An 8,015-nucleotide genomic window follows, 5' to 3' on the forward strand; every position below is an offset into this window, starting at 1 on the left:
TATATCTCCAACCAGTTTATCTTTTGTATTTTATTTCTTAAATGTTTATTCTTTCTATTCTTAGTATGACATTCCTAAGGAAATGGGGTTTACTAGATTGGTTTATAGTGTGTGCTTCTGATAGTTCTAAATGTGTTTCTTACACCAGAGGGGCAGAATATTCAATAGTTTATCAGTCTAGAATCAGATTAGAATGTCCTCAACATCTTAATCTGGCATTGAAGGCTGGAGGATACCCTCAGTCAACACTGAAATTCTAAAGGAAGTTGATTGTAATACCCTTGAAGAAGTGATTCAGTAGAAGGATAGCTCAACTTGTCAGTGAGAGTGAAGGCAAGCAGGCAAAAATTTAAAAATTCCTTCTTTCATGTACTTTCATTTAGGTTGTCACGTAGATTTAGGATGAGTCTTTCTGCTTCAAATACTCTGACTAAGAAAATTGCTTTCAGGAGTGCCCAGAAGTTTGTTTTATTGATAACAGATAGAGTCAAATTATTAATCATGATCAGTCAGCAAACACAGAGACAACAGCAATAAAACCCCAAATCCATGTTCTTTCATTTTGTTGCAAACTAGACCTTTAGTGTTAGATATGTTCTTGCTTCCTGTACCTAAAATGTTTAGTGGTAGAGCAACTTGCATGTAGCTTGCACTAGCTCTAGATACATTTTTATTACTAACTAGGATTATTCCAAAATACGGTGATTTCACTTGTATATTGCATATTATTCAGTGAAGCAATAAAAGATTAAATAAAAACCACATCAAAACATATATTCATGTAACAACAATTAATGAAAAAGGAGCTATAAGTTGAAAGAGAACAAGGAAGTTATATGTCAGGGTTTGAAGGGAGGAAAGGTTAGAAGGAAATGGCTTAATTATATTGTAATCTCAAAAAATAAAAGAAACAATAGAAAATGTAATAACAAAAATGTCATACCTTTTAAACAAGTTTATATGAACTAGTATTGTTCCTGTGGCTGAATTTTTTGAAATAAGGAGCCCAGGGTGGCCTTAAAGATTGTTTTTGAATGCTTTTTATTATTTTACCTTAATTGTTCCAAAATTGCTATCAAAGTGGCATTCAAGGAAAATGCATGGCACTTCTCTTCTATAATTTTGGCAGAGATTATGCCAGCAGCTTATCCTCAGTTAAGGACATACATAGCACTGAGGTTCCTTCAGCTGGGACTGTGGCCAACATAGCCTGGGGAGAAATGGAAAACAACATCCTCTGGACAATCACAAATCACTGATGAGATGTGAAGCTGTGCCAAGAACCCACTTGTGCCCTCAAGCAAAAGCCAAGGAGATGTTTTTGTTCATTTAAATATTTTAGGTATGTCATCACAAATAAAACAAAAATTAAGATTTAACTCATTTTTTTAGGAAAAATTGTCATTTTTCACTTTCTTCAGCTTCATTGAGCTTCTGACTGTGATGATTTTTATGATGAATTGTACGAATTAAATGAAGTTATTAGTCTAGCTATCCAATGTAGTCAGCATAACTAGAGGGCAACACCTAAACCTGGGTCCATCTTTAAAATTTAATTCATTTGGAGATTGTAAGTGACATATTTATCAAGTGGAAGTTTTCTCTTTTTAATTGTTGTCCTTGCCAGCACTATATATTTTTCATTCCCGTTTCTTATCCTGTAAACCTATAGCATATGGGAATAATCATTTCCAGACATGATTTTCTTGAGCCGGTGTGGTTTTGTAAAAATTTTCAAATCATTTCTAAAGACATTTTGTAGTATCAATTTGAGTTATACCTAAGATGAAAGTCTTTTTTAATGCTTGGGATGGCTCCCACACCCTGTAATTTTAAGGAGTGGCTTGGCTCTTCTACACCAGATGAGTTATATAGAATTGATAACATACTTGAATGCAATGGCACAGTGTTATAATACATATATGAGTATTATTTTACTTCTATATAAGCTTTGATCATATTGAAATCTAGTGTACTATGACATTTTGAACACTAGTTGTTGGACTGTTGGCTGTTTGTCTCACTTTAGACATCCAGTCCATGAAATTGATTAGCTTCTGCATGTTTGCCTCACCTCTTTGCTGATAAATCTTATGTTTCAATTGATTTCTGCTGCTAGTGTCTCCAGATATTTTAGTACTAAATGTGAGATTTTGTCCGTGGTGAGATAGTTTGTAAAACGGCTGCTATTATCACTTTGTGTCATTAATTTAGTAAACAGTCAAATACAACATAATAATAAAACATATTTTTACACTGAAGACACAGAATAGAAATTCACAGTTAAAATTTGGATTGTTTTGCACAGAAATTTAGAAAAATAAACCTTAGTTTGCTCTAGATATGTCATGAACTTTTCCCAGTGTGGTGCAAGGAAGACATGTACTCCCTCTGAAACCAAGCAGAGTGATCTCATGAGACTCACTGAATAGTGTGATATACTAACGTTTTAAATATTTTTCTGTAGAAATAGTTAAACATTTATACTTCTAAAATATTTTGTTAAATTTGGTGTATTGTCCTTTTGAGCTTTCATATGTATTAAGTCTAATTGAAAAATATATCTATTTAGATTGTAAGAGAATTACTCAAATACAACAAACGTTATCATTAAATAGTAGCCAATATAGCACACATTTTTTTGCAAGCCAGAAAATGAGCCATTGGTTAAGCTAATTGTATTTTATCTTTTCCCTTAAAATTTCTGAAGACATTTTCATATATACACAAAACAAAATTAACTGTATTCACAAAATGATTGCAAAACCCCTGTTTTTTCATCCTTTTCTCTTACTCTCATTTATCCATATCTGTTGCTCCTTGGAGAAATGCACAAAGACTAAAATTAATTATATGAAAATTATTATCTTTGTTGAACATGTTGCATATAGATATTCCTCGCCCTCAGGATGCTACAGCACATATAGATGTATACATAATTTTATTTGGAAACAGAAATGGTTTTCTACATTCCCAACAAATTTGTGTCTATACTTTCCTCAAACTTATCTATTCTCAATCATTATCAAAGTTTGCATATATATAGTATCTGTTCTTCTTCAAGCACCAGGGCTCAAAGCAATCCACAATAACAACCAAAAAACAAATTCTTTAGAATTTCCATCTTTTTCATTTCTTTCTAATATTCATCTCTCCCTGCCTCCTTTCTTCACATTCAAATGTTGCATAAGTGGTCCAAGTTAATTGAAATACTAGGAAAATGACAATACATGTCTATTCTTTAGCTATCAGTGATCCAACTGGGTAAGAAAAACGTGTCATTTTCCAGTTAAATCACGGAAAACAATATTGTCAAAGCTTAAGTTTATGTAGGTGCATTTTTCTTATTATACTAGATATTTTCATGATCATAGTTCACAAATATAACTCGAATTCGTAAAACTTATTCATATGGGTTTGTTACCACTGATAATCTCACTTGCCAAACTAAAATAAAAAATTTCATTGACATACTAAACAAAGGGTACATACGGTAACACTAACTATTTATAAGAGAGAAAGAAATACGCATAGCAGGAATTCTTGGGCCATGTTTATTCCAAAGCAAATATTTCTATTATACAGAAATCTCTCCTCTATGAAAAGGTAAACCTCTGGGTCTTTAAGTTTCAATCTATTGTACCAGTATAAGGGATCTGAAAACTACTAAAAACACAAAAATATATTTAAAGACAATGCTCTATCTACACTATGCCAGGCAATTTTGCAGGTGTTAGAGAGAAAAACATTAATGTGAAAAAAGTTTCCTCTGCTCTGTATCAGTGCTAACTTGATTGCTAGAAGTAAAGGCAGGAATGTGATTAAATGAAGTTTGCATTCTTTTGTCTTAACTCAATTAGAAGTCATAGAAGTTTTCAATATTACAGTTACTTAATGATGATTATAAATATTACATTTATTATTTTGTGTAAGAAGAAAGGACTCATGTGCAGGAATGAAATGATACATGCAATCTTAGGAAACAGTTGCAACAAATTTTGTTAGATACATTGTCTGGATAGGCTTAGAAAGATATTCCTTAATTTAGATTTAGAATTAAAAACAGTGATTTTAGTGATTAATTGACAATAAGGATTATCTACAGGAATCATTTAAGATTGAGTGTCAGATTTATCATTTTAATGATTTGCTGCATTTTAGGTACTAAAAAATAGATTCATTTTTGATCATACTGAGCCTGAACTCCCAGAAAGAGATACAACCACATTTGCTTGAAAGCATTTAAACATAAAGACTCAAAAAATGCATCAAGATAATGATAAAAGATTGTGAACTCAGAAATTAAACACACACACACACACACACACACACACACACACACAACTATGTCACCTGGATTTTATCTAGCAGAATAAAATATCATTTATGGTTCAAACCTGGATTTAAAGATTTTTATGTAGTTTTATTAATAACTATTCCATGATGGCAAGTTTAAACCTAAATGAAAAAAGGCTTTTTGTTGTTGTTTTTCTTAGAAAACATTTAAACACAGTAGGTCTTTAGAGAAAAAACAAACAAAAAAGTATATTCAGTGAGAAAGAACAGAAGGAGACTTCAGTGCTACAGAGAAAAACTACTGCTGAAAACCAGAGGAATTAATTCTGATTACACAATATCTTTCATTATTTATCTTATACCACACTGTACTTTTTCAGTATAATAATTATCATTTTAATTATTTTAAGTTATGTATGTGTTGCTAGCCATAAACTTAATACATGGTATAGAGGTACTCACTAAATAGTTGAACAAATAAAAGAAGCATGATGGAAATTAAAATGTTTCACTAATTTAACAAAACAGAGACCATGAGTTCCCTTATTGACAACAGCTCATTTAAAGCATGGAAGAAATGATTCAAAAAGTAGGTGAATTGGAGATAAGGAAAGGAACACAGTAAACTCAGATAGTTTTTTTTTATGAATTTGGCTGTAAGCCTCTGGTTTAATAGATACCTGTTCAAAGGCTGCTTTGAATCTTAGTGAAATGGCAGCATTTTATAGCTTTTTCTAAGAACATTTTATTTACATAAGCACAGATATGCTACATTTATGTTACTTTAAATTGCTATATGGTGGGTACGTGTTTGTTGTACAATTTACTTAGTGTTTGCTTAGTATCATTATGAATTCATCGATACCATTAGGCAACATATCTTTTGCCAGATGTAATATTTAGGAAAAGCATTTCAAGGATCATAGATTTCATGTGTAGTCCACTTGATTCTTGATGTTTTGTAAGGGAAAACAAGTAAAATCACCAGGAAATTAGGTTATGGGACATAATGGGAGATTTAGACTCCACCATGCTTACAGTAACAGATATGTGGATTTTAATGCTTATTTTCCATTCATCAAAATTTTTATGGTTATTTGTTTTGTTCACCCAGTTCCTTTAAATGAGACACTGAATAAGATTGTTCTTTAAAGTTAGTGCTACTGTTAAAAATTTATCTCTAGAGAAGTATCAACATCCTTTCTTCTAATTAGATTATTGGATATAACTGTGTCTCTTTTCTTCCATGAGTATTAGGGAACAATTGAAATTGTGGTCAGCATATTTTTAGTTTACATTAATTTCTTTCTCTATATAAATACATATTATTTTGTGATATTCCTCTAAATATTTTTGTAAAGTACACAGAATAAGCATTCTTTTCCACTTAATTCAATTAGCTACCTTTCTCCTCTTAAAATTTCAGTGTCATAATTACTAGGGTAAAAGAAATAATGAGCTAGAAACATGTAAAACAACATTTAAAAATACTACTCATATATGAATATACATTCATGAGACATATGAAGATGTTTTGATCAAGAACCAACTCTGGATAGATAACTATAGTTTGAGGGGATGAGAAATTCCTATTCAGTGACATGATATATATCCTACTCTTGAACCGAAATACATTACTCATATGTCTGCCATGCTGGCTGTGTAAGCAAACCTAGTGTGTTTTCTGTTATATGAAACTATGAAATCTTCAACAGTGCATATTAACATGATATACAAGTATGAAAATATTGTCTCTTGGTAATGGATTTACTATACAAAATTATGTATTGTAAATTCTGAGTTGATACCTTATACTTAATTTAAAAGCCTATACCTGTATATACCTTATGGTTGGGGAACAATTTCATATCTAATGTTTAATGTTTACTGTCTGTTAATTGCCTCATATTCTCTTTTGCTTGATTTAATCTCACAGAGGATATATATATATATATATATATATATATATATATATTGCACAGCAAAGATTGCCAGTAGCAGCCACATGTTTTAACAGAGCCAAGAAAAAAAGGTGATTAAAGTAAACAAAGCTTGAAGGTTAGTGAGCATTGCTCCTCGATATTAATCAAGAATATCCCCCTGTTTTCCTCCTCTTTGTTACTTAGTCTCCCTGTATTTGTGGATTGTAGTATGATTGTCCTTTATGTTTCAGCTAATATCCACTTATAAGTGAGTACATATATGTTTGTCTTTCTGGGTCTGGGTTACGTCACTCAGCATGGTTTTTTTCTAGATCCAGACATTTGACTGGAAATTTTATTATGTTATTTTTTAACAACTGAGTAATACACTGTTATGTAAATGTACTATATTATCTTTATTAATCCTATAGTTGAGGGGCACTAAGATATATCCAGTTTCTGGCTATTACTAATAAAGTTGCTATGAACATATTTGAACAAGTGTCTTTGTGGAAAGGTGAAGTGTCCTTTTGGGTACATGCCTAGGAGTGGTATAGCTTGGTCTTGAGGTAGATCATGTATGTATTTCCTGGGAAGGAGAAATAGATTTCACAGGTGGACTGGGGGTTTGGTGGAAATAAAAACAGGAGAAAATAGGTTGGGAGACAGGAGGGAAAGAAGACTGGATTTAGGGAACATTTAGGGGGTGGTTTGGAAATGAAGGCAATGGAAATTTTCAGGAATCTACAAAGGGGAACCTAGTGAAAACTCTTAGTAATGGGGGATACAGAACTTAAACCGGCCATCTTCTGTAGCCAGGCTTACACAGAAGGAATTGGGCCACCAATCCAGCTATAAAATCATTGATCTACCATTTGTTCTGCATGCAAGATGTGCTGGGATAAAAGTGGCACAGATGTTGTGGGATTGGCCAATCAATGACTGGTCCAAATTTAGTGAGACTCTTTCTATCAGTGTGAGCCTAGGTCTTACACAGCCTAGAGGGCCAGGAAGCAGAGGAAACTAGATAGTCCAAAGACCAAGGATAGAAGAAAACATGACCCACAAAATAAACAAACAAATAATATAATATAATATAATATAATATAATATAATATATAATATTTTAATATAAACATTTGTAAGTCAATGAAATGATTACTAATGATACTCTGTTATACCTGTAGACTGATATAATCCTAGTATAATCCTCATCAGCGAGGATTAATCGAACAACTGATGGGAGCAGATGCAGAGACTCACAGCTAAACATTAAGCTGAGCTTGAAAAATCCTGCAGAGAAGGGTGAGGAAATTTTGTAGGAACCAGAAGGGTGAAGGACATCACATGTAAATGGTTTGTATAATCAACTAGCCAGGGATATAAGGCCTCATTGAGATTGAACTGATGATCAGGGAGTCTTTATGCATCTGACCTAGAGCCTCTGCATATCTGTTAAAATCTTGTGGAACAGCTATCAGTGGGAGAAAGGACTGGCTCTGATTCTTTTCCCTGCTTCTTGGGACCCTTGGATGTCTTGATGAGACTTAATAGAAGGAGACGTGCCTAATCTTACTGCAACGTGATATACCATGTTTGGTTAATATCCCTGGGTGGACTGCCTTTTTCTCAAGGGAAATGGAGGAGCCATAGGTGGGAGAGGGGAGGAAATGGTGGAGCAGGGATTAGTAGGTGAGGAGGAAGGGGAAACTGCAGCAGGAATATAATATATGAAAACATGGAGAGAGAGAGAGAGAGAGAGAGAGAGAGAGAGAGAGAGAGAGAGAGAGAGAGAGA

Source organism: Grammomys surdaster, unplaced genomic scaffold (assembly GCF_004785775.1).
Source record: "Grammomys surdaster isolate TR1022 unplaced genomic scaffold, NIH_TR_1.0 125982, whole genome shotgun sequence".
In the NCBI taxonomy this organism is placed as follows: Eukaryota; Metazoa; Chordata; class Mammalia; order Rodentia; family Muridae; genus Grammomys; species Grammomys surdaster.